The 14,112-nt window shown below is 42.1% G+C and overlaps 2 pseudogenes; one reads left to right on the top strand and one right to left on the bottom strand.

Annotated features, from left to right (window-relative positions):
* Positions 1–6,635: 6,635 nt before the first annotated feature.
* Positions 6,636–7,458, bottom strand: LOC116075397 (annotated as a pseudogene).
* A 4,106-nt stretch (positions 7,459–11,564) lies between these two features.
* LOC116075396 lies at positions 11,565–12,944 on the top strand (annotated as a pseudogene).
* Positions 12,945–14,112: the final 1,168 nt, after the last annotated feature.

Here is a 14,112-nt window from a genome sequence, read left to right as displayed (position 1 = left end):
GCTTTAGAAGACAGAACGCATCCTTCCTCAGGTGCTGGCTGTGTGCCACAGGGCTGCTTCTGTGGGTGTGGAGAGAGATGGGGTGATCTCCAAGTCTTTGGTGGCTGCACATTTCCCCCATCCATCATCTTCTATGTTTTTTTGTTTGTTTATTTGTTTGTTTTTACCAGGGAAGGCACAGGAGTCTCTGGGAGCATGTCATAATCACAGGACCTATTGGGGCCTATTCATCCCTTTCATTCATTTCAAATATCAGGTACCAGATCTAGAGTTGTGTATGTGTGCATGTGTGAGTGCGTATACATGTGTACACACACATGTGGTATATGCTTTATAGTATGTTCTCTGTGTGCATGTATGTGTACAAAACTGTCATGTGTGTATATGTGGTATGTGTATACATAGTGTGTGCACATGTGTGCATGTGTACATGTATGAGGTATATTCATGTGGTATGTTTTCTGTGTGTGATATATATGTACATTCATGTGGTACATGAGCATATGTGATGTGTTTATATGTGGTTAATGATAAAGACATTTAAGTCCAGACTGACTTAGGCTTTGAATGAAATATTTATTAATCCAGTATCACTGGCCACAAGTTCCGTATCATGTTGGCAGATCTCCAGACCTGCAGAACTAGTTAAGCTGGAGTGGATTAACTTTGGATCCAGAGGACAAAGTTGACCCTTTCTACTCTGACACTCTCTAGAAATTATTATTCTATTATTTGCTTTTATGAGTGACATTTTTTGAAACCTCATCTAAGTAGAATCAAGTTCTGGAAACCACACAAATGTCCATCAACAGATAAGAGTGAGGTAAAAAGATACAATGAAGAATCACTCAACCTTTCAATTCCATTTTGAATGTCATGGAACACATCCTGCTAAGTAAAACAAGCTGGTCACAGGAGAACAAACACTGCATGGTTCTATGGATATGAAGTATTTAAAATAGTTAAACATGTTAAAAATTTTAAAATATTATATGTTATGGTTGTACCTCAGTGATGGGGCATATGGTTAGTGTGTGCATCGCCCTGATTCTTGTCTTAGCACCAAACCAAAAAGGGCATTTTAAAATAAAGTTTCTCAGTGGTACCATGTATATATATGCAGTACTGAATAGTGCAGGCTAGAGTCTTTTGCATGTACTTCAGCATGGCTCATCACTGCCCTGCTTGTGGGGAGAAGCAGGCACGTTTTAATTTTTGTGTATGTGTATGGTTTAATTTCCCAGAGAATTACCTTCATATAGAGGGCCACATATATAGTATGTATGCAATATATATTTTGTGATATATGGCATAGGATATATTATTATCTTAATCTGACATATTATCTTAATGTGATATATTAAGAAATGGTATGTAATATCCTACTTGAAGAACTGCCACAAAGTGTACATAGATCCGTGACCATGTAATACTTTAATAGGACCAGGAAGTAAAACATTACCAGTAACCAGTATTCAGAAGTCTCCGTCATGTCCCTTCCCAGTCTTTGCTACATCTATGAAAAGGTGACTGAAGTGGAAACTTAAGGGTTCTTTGGAAAGTCATGTGTTTCACCGGAGCAAACATTTGAAGGAGTGTTTTCCTGAAGTGGACACACATGAAAGGCTAAGGCAGACTCATGAAGGAAGATTTTGCTGAAGCAGACACAGGGAGAGAGGATGTTCTGCTAAAGCAAGCACGTGAAAGGACACATGATGAAGGATTCTTCGCTAACGACAGGCATGTATTGGTCTGCCTTACCTTTCATAGTTGAGCTGCATTTGTTAGGACTCAGTAGAGAGAAATGCACCAAAAATCTTCTGGTGATGTACCACAGTTTCTTGCTTCATCCACAGATTCAGGCTGATTGGCAGATTGGCAGAGTGACGTCAGCTGAGACAGAGACACATACTGAGGCAAGACATGTAGGGACATGTGATGTTTGGAGGGAGTATAAATAGAACTAGACAGACAATGACAGAGGCTGAGGTGGACTTGCTTATGGAGCTAGCTGTGTAACACTTGTTGTCTTGCATCTTCCCTGATCTTGCCTTCCCTGAGAGAGACACAGCCTAGAACTTCTCCTAGCATTCCTCCTGGTCCCTCCTGCTGACTCATGTTGAGGCTGAGGCCTGGCACTGCTGCTAATTTGTGTTTTTTATTCTGATTCTACCGAACTATCCGTGAAGTATTTGAGAGTGAATTGAGCTGCCACTGCTAACTCATGAACTGAACTATTGATTTCCAGACTATAGACAGGATTTGCTCCAAAGAATCTTTCTAAACAGGTCCACTTCCCCCATATCTCTTCTTTTCTATTACCTCTGATGGGTAGTGGGCTACAAGGGAGGTTAAAGTGTTTAAGAACCATTATTAAAAAGTAGGTGTTTGAAAAAAATTAAAGTTACAGGAGACTACTAACTTGCTTTAAACACCAAAATAATTTTTTTCTTGCTTAGGATTTTATGTGAATTCAGCGTCATAACAATTCCTCCTACTGGCTGGCCTCTAGGTTTTGGGTTTGATTTTGCTCTGCACCCTACCTCCCAACACCAAATTTGGGTTTTGTGTATCCCAGACTGGCCTTAACTCACTATGTAGCCAAGGGTGACCTTGAACTTCTGATCTTTCTGCTTTCACTTCCCAAGTGCTAGGATCACAGGCATATCCTACCACACCTGGCTTCTACAGAGCTGGGGTGGAACTCAGGACCTTGTGCAGCTAGGCAAACGCTCTGCCAATTGAGCTACATCTACACTCCTCAGTTTATCTTCATGGGTAGAATCATTCCTGTTGCTTACATATTTTATTATCTTTGGTGATTTCATACTACCATGAACTAACACAAGTAAAACCACAAAATACAATTTGAATATGGTTTATCTTCTTATACATCAGGCAAGATTTAGTATAGACTATGGATTACTTAGACATCTTGGCCCAACTTCTATGGGTCTATGAGGCCATTGCCTTTAATGTACTGGTTGAGGGAGAGTTTGGATTGGGATGAAAAACTTCATTCCTCTCTTTACTTTTATTTCATATCTTGGGCAACCTAATTTCTCTTTGCAAGACTGTTTTAAGAATCCCATGCTCATTTTGTGAAGGCTCCTTTAGCTTAGATAATATCAGCCATCAGTTCCAACTGGGTGTATCTTACTGACATATGCACTGTAAATCATGTGGGATAAAGGATGCCATTACCATATTTTAACATTGGAGAACTCTCTCCACTCCTCTGTCAGCACAAACACCTTGCAGCCCTCTGGCACACAAAGTGACAGTCTCCAAATTAATTTACATGTTAAACGCTAGTGTGAGAGGAGAAAAATCAGGTTTTAAAAAAATCGCTCATATTTTAGATAGAATCACAATAAAAGGCTACGGAGAACTGTAGTTCTCAGAAGTGGCCATGTTTGTATCAAACCCTCTGCAGACTGCACATTGGCTGAGTGGAACGTCATGACTGTGAAGAGATGGAAGGGTATAGGATAAGGGCCAAAACTATCTTGGGCTGGATTGTCGTTGCCTTTTATGACCATCAATCTTAACTACTTTAATATCTACTCAAAGTTTACATCAAACTTTTATTTTTGCTTTTTGTTTTTTGGTTTGTATTTTGTTTTTTGTTTTTTGGTTTGTTTTTTGAGACAGGGTTTCTCTGTGCAGTTCTGGCTGTCCTGGAACTCACTCACTCTGTAGACCAGGCTGGCCTCGAACTCAGAAATCTGCCTACTTCTGCCTCCCAAGTGCTGGGATTAAAGGCGTGCGCCACCACCGCCCAGCCTAGATCAAACTTTTAAAACATATTGCTATATTTGACATATTGCTGAGGCCCCACAAACTCCAAAGTTAAGACTGCTAGAGATGAAGTCTAAATCATGTAAGTATCCCCCTGCTATGGTAGCCACCTCCCCAATAATACCATTTGTGGTTCTCTGGGAAGCAAGTTAATACTTTTGGAATTAAGTCTTGCATTAAATGCTAGTGTTAGAAATGCTCTTCTGTGAATATAAAAGACTTTCCCATGGTAGGATATGTCATTCAGGTCATCTTAGATCTATTTGCAGTCCTGGGCTGTGGTCACTCATATTTAGTCCAGAATAAAGTATGCTCTTAAAGGAGTGTTGGTGTGTGTATGTCAAAACTGGTAAATCTTAGGTTTTGACTAAAGATATGATCAATGCATATTAAAGGTTGTGATCTTCCTCATATTGTTTGGAATTATATAATATCCTGCTTCTCACATGTCTCTCTTGAAGCACCATTGGTAAAATGAACATGATAGAGTCCTCCAAACTTTTATTTGTTTTGAGGACTCATTTTGTAACGAGGCTACCGTGGGATGTCTTGCAGTCCTCTGCCCCATGCTCCCAAGTGCTAAGATTGCATAGGGAGCCACTATGCCTGGCTGTCTCTCAACAGTTTCATAGCCACTTTCCTTACTTGAGTCCACCTTTCAGACTGCTTGGTTCATTTGGCAAAATTCAAATCGAATTAGTGTACTTTTCATGCCAACATTTCCTTGAGTTTTCTTTTCTGGCTCTTTAATCCTCTTTTTGCCTCCATTGCCCATCTTTTTATCTTAAAGTATTAATGTGTGTGTGTGTGTGTGTGTGCGCGCGCGTGTGTGTGAGTGTCTGTGTGTGTGCATGTGTGTATGTGTGCACGTGTGTGTTTACGCGCGCGCACGTGTGTGTGAGTGTGTGTGTGCATGCGTGTGTGTGTGTGTGTGTGCGTGTGTGTGCGTGTGTGTATGTGTGTGTGTACACATGTGTGTGCGCACGCGCACATGTGTGTGTGAGTGTGTGTGTGTGTGTATGTGTGCATGTGTACACATGCCGTGGCCTGCTGTGGAGGTCAGACAACTTTCAGGAATCAGTCCTCGGTCCTGCGGATCTACCTAAGGTTGTCAGGCCCGATGGCCCTTGTCTCTTGTCTCTTTACTCTTGCATTTCGTGCTGACCTGCCTGCTGCCATCTTTCCCCTGTCATCCTTTACCACCTTCAGCTTGCTTGTTATCTTAGGACAATCCATGCTGCCAAAGCTTCCTTGACTTGTTCCTTTAGCTCCCTTGCAAATTCTGTGCAGGGCAAGCGTTTTCTCTGCTTTGCTATCAGCTTTAAGACTCCGTCTTTCCAGTGAAAGTTTCCCTTCCACAGTAGCATTTTAGTACCCATATCACACAATCGTATTCTGACCTCAAGTGTGACACCTACATTTGACCCAAATTGGATCATTTTTACCTTTCACAATTGTCAAATCAATAACACTGAGCTCTGGTTCAAGAGCAGTTGACTTTTATTCTTGACTAAGAATAGGAGAAGCAGGGAGACACACTGATAGATAATCCTGCAAATCCCTGAAGGTCAGAAGGTCTAGATATAGAAACATAGAGTAAAAGAAGAGGCTAAGGGAGGTTCATTTCCCCCACACCCTCAAGACTTGTAGTATGGACTCTTTCACTTCTTTTGTTGTTTTTTTAACAATTGTTCTCATAGGAACTGGAAGCTAGTGGCCTGTGGGATGCATGCCTTAACATGCAGATTGGATTAAAATGACAGTAGAGAAGGTCTGCCTAGAAAGTGGGTGGCCATTTTAGCTTCCATGTTGTCTGCAGAGATGAACAAGATTAAGGCAGCATGTACGTATGTGGAGGTAGCACAAGTCATGGCAAGGTAGAAAGATTGGCTCAGTTTCTGCCTCTGGGTTTTGACATTCATGAGCACCACCTGATTTCAGACACCCGCATGTTCGTAGCTTTCTCCTTTAAGATGGCTTGCAGGGATTTTCTCTTTCCGAGTCTAGGGGACTACCAGTGTCCTTTCTCATCCATGATTATATTCCCAGTGCCCTAACACTCCATCTAGACTTCTTCAAATGTCTAAGCACACCTGTTCTCAGGCTTTTTTTCTAAGTGACTTTGAGTCAAAGGTCCATAAAAGAGAGCTTTTGGGCTGGAGAGATGGCTCAGCGGGTAAGAGCACAGACTGCTCTTCCAAAGGTGGTGAGTTCAAATCCCAGCACCCACATGGTGGCTCACAACCACCCATAATGAAATCTGATGCCCTCTTCTGGTGCATCTGAAGACAACTACAATGTACCTATTTATAGTAATAAATAAATAAATCTTTTTTTTTTTTTTTTTAAAATAAAGCTTTTGGTTTTTTTAGACCTTAGCATAGAACTCAGAAGAAGGCAAACATCTAATCTTTCCCCAGTGAATAACACTGGTCCTGAGATAGCCAAGGCGAGGTGCTGCAGGATGCTTCAGGGTAAAGATGGCCTGTTGTTCTATTAGGATCAGAGTTCATATCCCAGCACTGTGGCAGCAGCTCACAGATGTCCATAATTTAGCTCCAAGAGATAGGGACAAAAGTGCATATATACTGTTACTCACACAGGTACTAAAAATTAAAATCAATCTTTAAATAACCCAAATTATCCAGCACAGTTGTAGGGACTGATCAGATGACTACACACAGAGAAATTTTCTTTATTATTACTATTATTATTATTATTATTATCATTATTATTATTATTAATCAGCTACTCTATCATTTTGTTGTTGTTTTTGTTAGTTTTTTTCTTTTATCTCACCTGTATTTACTATTAAAGCAGAATGTGATTGGGCATTATTTCCATTCATAAGCCTTAATCGTCTTTTTCTTCTTGTCACCATCCTTCTTCTCTTCTTCCTCTTCACCAGAACCAACATCTTCTATTTCAGGCTTGTCATCAGACTCCTTCTCTTCTTTGTCTTTCTCTTCCTCTTCCTTCTCTTCAGCCTCATTATGACCTGACTGGGATAGCCAATAAACTGAGAATGCTTCTTCACAATCTCCTTTATTCTCCTTTCCTCCAAATACTCAGTTTGGTCTTCTTTCAGATGCAAAATAACCTTTGTTCCTCGACCCATGGGTTCACCTGTGTCAGTACTCACTGTGAAGGACACCCCCCCCCCCCCCCCCAGCTGAGGACTCCCAGGCATACTGCGCATCATCATTGTGCTGAGTCACCTTCTTAGCAGCCAGATACGCAGAGTAAAAACCAACACCAAACCGGCCAATCACAGAGAAGTCTGCCCCAGCCTGCAGAGCCTCCATGAAGGCCTTGGTGCCAAACTAGGCAATAGTGCCAAGTTATTGATCAAGTCAGCCTTGGTCATTCCAAATCCAGTATCCACAATAGTGAGGGTTCCATCCTGTTTGTTGGGAATGAGATTAATGTGCAGCTCCTTCCCAGAGTCCAGTTTACTAGGGTCTGTCAGGCTCTCATACCTGATTTTATCCAGAGCATCTGATGAATTGGAAATGAGCTCCCTCAGAAAGATCTCTTTGTTCCAGTAAAAGGTATTGATGATCAAGGACATTGGCTGGGCGATTTCTGCCTGAAATGAAAGGTCTTCACCTCCTCTTCCTCCATTGGATGGTCCTGGGTCTGGGCTTTCTCTGGCATCTTGGCTGAATGAGCGAGCACACACAGGACGCGGCTGACTGCACCGGGACTCTGAAACGACTTTTGTTAGTTTTTTAAAGTTTTATTTATTTATTATATGTAAGTACACTGTAGCTGTCTTCAGACACTCCAGAAGAGGGCATCAGATCTCATTACAGATGGTTGTGAACCACCATGTGGTTGCTGAGATTTGAACTCAAGGCCTTTGAAAGAGCAGTCCGTGCTCTTAATCTCTGAGCCATCTCACCAGTTTGTTTGTTTTTGAGAGATGGTTTCCTGTGTAAAAGCTCTGGATGGGGCTGGAGAGATGGCTCAGTGGTTATGTTAGACCCCCGGAACTGGGGAGATCCTTACTCAAGTCTCGGGACAACGTGACCACCCAATGACTCACGAGAGACTGAACTTGCTGCAATCACATGAGGTTTATTGGGGATACCGGTACCGGGGTCGATCTCATGACCTTGCCAGTCAGAGGAGTTCGACCCCCGGGCACAAGAAGTCTGGAGTATTTAAGGAAACGACCACAAGCTGGGGGTGGGGAGGGGGTTACCAAGGAAACGTGACATGAAAACAGTGGAAAATTTCAGAGGGACTCAACCCAAGGTGTTCAGTTAGGGAGGGGAACATATTCATTCTAGGAATGTAATCTTCATCTACTGGTCAACAGGGTGGAGAGTCTCATAAACCAGTAGACCTTCATTCCTAGTTCCACCCTCATTGCAGATCAGCCAGGAGGGGCAGGTATCGGGAATCAGAGTCCTGAGGCTCTCAGTTTCTGGAACCGGCTATTTTATATTTCTGGCTGGCTACAGTGGCCCTCCATGTCCTTTTAGGTAAAGGTTATACACCATACATTTGTATTAAATGCCCTCATTTTAAATTCTAAGATTCTCCAGCCTTTCAGTTAAGAGCACTGACTACTCTTCCAAAGGTCCTGAGTTTAATTCCCAGCGGCCACATGGTGGCTCACAGCCATCTACAATGCAATCTGATGCCCTCTTCTCGGGTGTCTGAAGACAGCTACATATGATAAATAAATAAATCTTTAAAAAAAAAAAAAAAAAAAAAGAAGCTCTGGATGTCCTGGAACTCACTTTGTAGACTAGGCTGGCCTTGAACTCATAGAGATCCATGTATGTCTGCCTAGTTCTAGGTGTAGAGGCATGTACTACCACTCTAGACTTAATTACTCTACCTTAATATATTCATTTAGGGATATTCTTGGTGGCATTGCTTCTGACTCATATGTCACAGAAGTAAGCTACGAAAATGGCTATGTCCTAGGCCTTGCAAATATATAGGAAAAAGTTTAATTTGCCAACAATACAACAAGAACTTGTTAACAATTTTTATTTTATAACAGTATTCATTAAGTACCAACAGTACACGTTCTGGATTTAGTACCAAAAAAATCTAAAGGGAATAAGGTACTTGTGATGGTTAGTGTTGGTCACCTTTGATACCTCTGGGTGTGTCTATCTGGATCTTTCCAGAGAAAGTTAAATAAAGAACGACGACCCAACCAATGGGTAGCCCAGCTAGAGCCAGGTCCAGGAGGAGGCAGCGGGCTCCTGCCTGCCCCTGCTTCCCCCTCTGAGCTTGGGTGTCTGTCACTTGCTGCTGCTGCTGCCATCCTTTGGTGATAACAGCTTCAGCTTCCCTCTAGCCTGGACTCAGCACCAGCAGCTCCCAGGCATCACCCTGGCTTGCAATACCAGATTGGTACTGTTGAGATTGAAGCATCCAGCTTCATTATTGGGGAGCTTCTGGGATTTCTTTCTTTCCAATATGCATGCAAGTGCTATTGTTGAACTGGCAATTTGTAAGCCAATCTAATAGATGCATGGACCAGGGCACATGTGCATGTGTGAGCACACACACACACACACACACACACACACACACACACACCATTGGTTCTTGTCCTCTAGAGATCTCCCCCTGCCTAATACAACATAGTTTCCCCCTTTGAGAAGCTGCTTTGGGGATCACAAGGCAGGACTTTTTCCCCTAGAGCCCAGCCTGGTGAAATCACTCATAATTTCTTGTTATTCTCTTTCCTCTGCCACCAGCACTTCCCTTTTCCTTCAGCACTTTCTCTAGCAGGGCACTCTGCAGAAAATAATGACATTAAAATTACCCAATGCAGTGTACTTAGAAACAGAGACTCACTGGGTCTCAGAGATCAGATGTACCACAGTTACCTAGAAGGTTTTAACAACAGATTGCTGGATCTTACTCCCTCATCTTCTAATTTGGCTTCGTGTACCACCCAAAAGAATATTGCAGAAACATCTGTCAAGCCTCCCTTAGATTTGCATTGGTAGTGGTATAGCAAGCTGGTTAAGGTTTGGCTAGAGTAGTCATATATGGAACGATAATGCAAAACATTTGTAAAAAAAAAAAAATTCTCCTTAGAAGCATTGGCAGTCTATTTAACTCAAGTTAACTCTTTTGTAGAGCATTGTCCTCTGTCCTGTGAGATGTTGGAAGGCATTGTGAGATGTTGGAAGGCATTTAACTCATCCTCGGCCTGACCACTGCTTGCTATTGGCAGTTTCATTCCTGAATCTTTCCTCACATCTCAATAATTTGTGAATACTCAGCATACTGCCCTCTTGTATCTGGATATAACCTCAAACTCCCCACAAATGTTCAAAATAGCTTCCAGTTAGTTGCTATATACTATGCTATGAGGCTGAATTCAAAATAATTGATTAATTTGTCCGGTAGAAGAAATTTTATGACAGGATGGTATCCAGGTTGTCATGGCTACTGCTCACTGTTCTTGTCTTGGTTAGAGGAGGTACCACTAGGGGGACAGGAATGATGCAAAATGCACATTTTGTGTAGAAAGAAGCAAGCTGCTATAATGTTACAGATGGGGCAGATTTGAAAGCAGTTGTAATTGTTAAAAGATTAGCATTGTCCTCCTTGGAGTTAGATACTATTGCTGTGATAAGACACCATAACCAACAGTGAGTTAGGAGAAGAGGGTTTATTTAGCTCATACTTCCACAGTGTGGTCCACCAATAAAGGAAGTCAGGGCAGGAAGTCAAGCAGGGCAGGAGCGTGGAGGCAGAGGACGTGTGGCAGTGTTTCATACTGGCTCACTATCTGTACCTTGCCCAACCCATTTCTTACAGTACTCAAGACTATGACCCACAAGCGACTGATGTCTCCCACATCAATAACCAATGAAGAAAATGCCCTACAGGCTGCTCTAGAGCCAGATCTTATAGAGACATTTTCTCACTTGAGGTTCCTTTCTCTCAAAAGGATCTAGCTGTGTCAAACTGACTTAAAACCAGTCAGCACAGCTGACTCCTTGTCACCTCGCCAGACAAGCTTACCACTGTTAAGATGGAGTAGTTCTTTCTTGCTCACCCCAAAGATCACACATTAATACCAAAACTAGGTTATAAACATTCCAAAATGTCAAAGTCCTGCAGCCTTTAAAAATTCAAACACTTAAACATTCAGTCTCTATAAAATAGTCTTTTAAAAATCAAAATCTCTTGAAATCAAATGTCTCTCAACTGTGGGTGCTTATAAAATCCAGAATAAATTAAGTACTTTCTTACTTCAAGAGGGAATAACCAGGAAACATTTGCAATCGAATCAAAGCAAAACAAAATTCCAGATGTAAACGACTCAGTATCTAATATCTGGGGTCCACTCGGGGTCTTCTGGGCTCGTCTCAAGGTCCTGGTCCCTTCTCTGACTATACTTTCTGCAGCACACACAGCTTTTCTTGTAGGTACTGGCTGGCTACATTTCACTGCTGTTGCTGTTCTTAGTGGTCATTCCACACTACTGGCATCTCCAAAACACTGTAGTGTCCTGCTGAGACATCCATCAGTAGACTCTCATGGGCTCTCTTAAGGGACTCTAACACTGGCACATAGTGACGACAAACCTCAGCTGTTCTTCATGACCCCTGTATGCCTTTAAAACCAGTACCACTTGGGTGACTCTTATACAACCACATTTAGCTGCTAATGCAAGATATAAACTTGTCCACCTCTAGAACACAGATTTTGTGTGCTGAACTTGAAGAAACACTTCCCATAAGAGTTCACTTCAGAGCCGCAGCCGCAGCAGAAGCAGAAACCCAGGAAGTCGGCAAAAACCTTGAGAAAGTCGAGCTGCCATGACTACCCCCCAAACCAGTAAAGATCCCCACCTCCTAGGTGTATCTCCCAACCCTAGCAAGATTCTAGTACTCTCCCAAAGATGTCCAGATTTTCCCTCAGTCAAGTCATGCTCTCTGGACCCGGAGAAACAAGATCCCAGGACACCAGCGCAGAAGCCAGTGCTCAGTACTCAACGTCCACTCACTGACACAGAAGGCCTTAGATCAAAAACTTGCACCAGACTGAAAAATCACAAAGATTGAGGACCACTCAACTGAGGAACCCTTTGGAGGAACTCAAGTCTAGCTCTGGGGGAGCAAATGTGGGACTTGTGACCCATTCCCTGACAGAGGCCACAGGGGCTATAGAGTTTGTGGCTGACCCTGCAGCCCTGGCCACCATCCTGTCAGGTAAGGGAGAGAAGAGCTATCCCCAGGGTCCAGTCGGGCTCAGAGAGAGCTAGTCCGTGAGGGAAAGGGAGGAACCACCCAGAGGGGCCAGAGTGCACAGTCTTCTGCATACCTGGCTCCCAGAATCCCCAGCCATCAAGTGGGTTCTGCCATGGCTTCCTGCTTCTTAAGACTGGAGGGCCCAGGACTCCGGGACTGTACGTTGTCCCCACAGAGGTTAGAGGCTCTGAATCCACCTTCAGGTTCCTCTCATTCCTCCACTCACCCTAGCTTACAAGAGCTAAGAAGAGAGACCTGTGGCAGCAACAGGGACGGGCACTGTACTGACAGCAGGATCTCAGCAAGCCAGGCCTCCAGACTGCTCCTGCAGACCCCAGTGCAGCCTGCTTCCACAACTCTCAGATGGGAACATGAGGCTGTCCCTCTCTCAGATGGAGGAGGAAGACTTCATCTGGGTCTGGCTCAATGAGTACCATTAAAAGAAACTCGAACACACAGCAGGGCCACAACATACTTATCCATGAAACGCTTTACCGTTCGACGGAATACCCACTTCACACCCCTCCGATCACTACCTAGAGTTCAGCAGGACCAGTGGCCGAGTGGCCTCTCCCCTCATTCCTCCCTGAAGAGCCTGCCCTGCTCTGGGAGCGGATTGCTGTGAAGTTGTTTGACCAGGAGAGTCGCATCACCTTGCAGAAGGGACCTGGGAAACAATCAGTGGCAAGCACTTCTGGACCTCCCCTCAAGAGAACTCCTAGCCACCAGGAGCTAAGGATGCAGCGCATCAATATGTTGCAGCCTGTGTTAAGCTGGCACACAAAACTAGCCAGTGCAAGAACTATCCTACAAAGGAGTCCACACCCTCCTTTGCTCTTTGCTCTATTAACACCCCCTTTCCACTACCTCTGGTGGGTGGTGGGGCAGAATGGATGTTAAAGCATTTAAGAACCCTTATTAAAAGTAGGTTTTGAAAAACCTAAGCCTACAGGATGTTAAAATTTCTATCAGTTTACAATAATTAAACAAAACAACCTGCCACCATAGATGACAACACCCATAACCAAAGTCATCCACCCCAATCTAAGTGGTTAGGATGACAGTCTTTTTTTATTTTTATTTTTATTTTTAGTTTTTATTTAAAGGGTCCAGGTCTCCCAGTATCTGGATCAGCTATCATTATCAGAACATTTAGTCCTTGGGCTGCTCTTTTGGCCTCAGCGTCCACCCGCTGGTTCCCTCTAGCCACCCGGTCATTGGTGGGTTGGTGACACAGGCAGTGCATAACGGCCACTTTGTCTGGCAGGTGGATGGCCTCTAGGAGGGCTAAGATTTCAGCTCTGTTTTTAACATCTTTTTTTTTTTTTTTAAAACTTTTATTACATTATGATGAGAAAAGTTACATGATTTCAATTTATCTGAATTTGTTAACATTGAAGAACATATTTTAAGTAAATAGAATTAAATCATAATCTTGTTTTCCTTTTGTACCCCCACTGCTCCCAGAGACCCCCTTCAATACTTATAATATCTTTTTGTCATATTCTTTAAAATTTATAAAATATTATAACAATAAAAATGAGTATTATAAAAGTTGTTTGATATAAAACAACAATCAATTTAACAGTCTTATGTAGATGCCCATCTACAGCAATAGTGAAAATACATTTTTCTCAATATAAATTTTAAATATCTCCAAACATATTAATTGTATACTTCAAAATAATACATCACTACTAGTATATTCTTTTTTTAACTTTTATTGCATTATCAGAAAAGTTACATGATTTCAATTTATCTGAATTTGTTAACATTTAAAAACATATTTTAATTAAATAGAATTGAATCACATTCTTGTTCCCCTTTTGTACCACTGCTCCTGTAGTCCCCCTTTAATACCTATAATATATTTTTTGTCGTATTCCTTAAAATTTATAAAATATTATAAAAATAAAAATAAGTATTATAAAAGTTGTTTGATAAAAAAACAACAATCGATCTAACACTCTTATGTAGATGCTCGTCTACAGCAATAGTGATGAAATACATTTTTCTCAATATAAATTTTAAATAACTCCAAACATATTAGCTGTATACTTAAAAATAA

The sequence above is a fragment of the Mastomys coucha genome, unplaced genomic scaffold (assembly GCF_008632895.1).
Source record: "Mastomys coucha isolate ucsf_1 unplaced genomic scaffold, UCSF_Mcou_1 pScaffold3, whole genome shotgun sequence".
NCBI classification, from domain to species: domain Eukaryota; kingdom Metazoa; phylum Chordata; class Mammalia; order Rodentia; family Muridae; genus Mastomys; species Mastomys coucha.
Note: the sequence above shows the minus strand (reverse complement) of the source record. Positions and strands in the feature narration are given on the sequence as shown.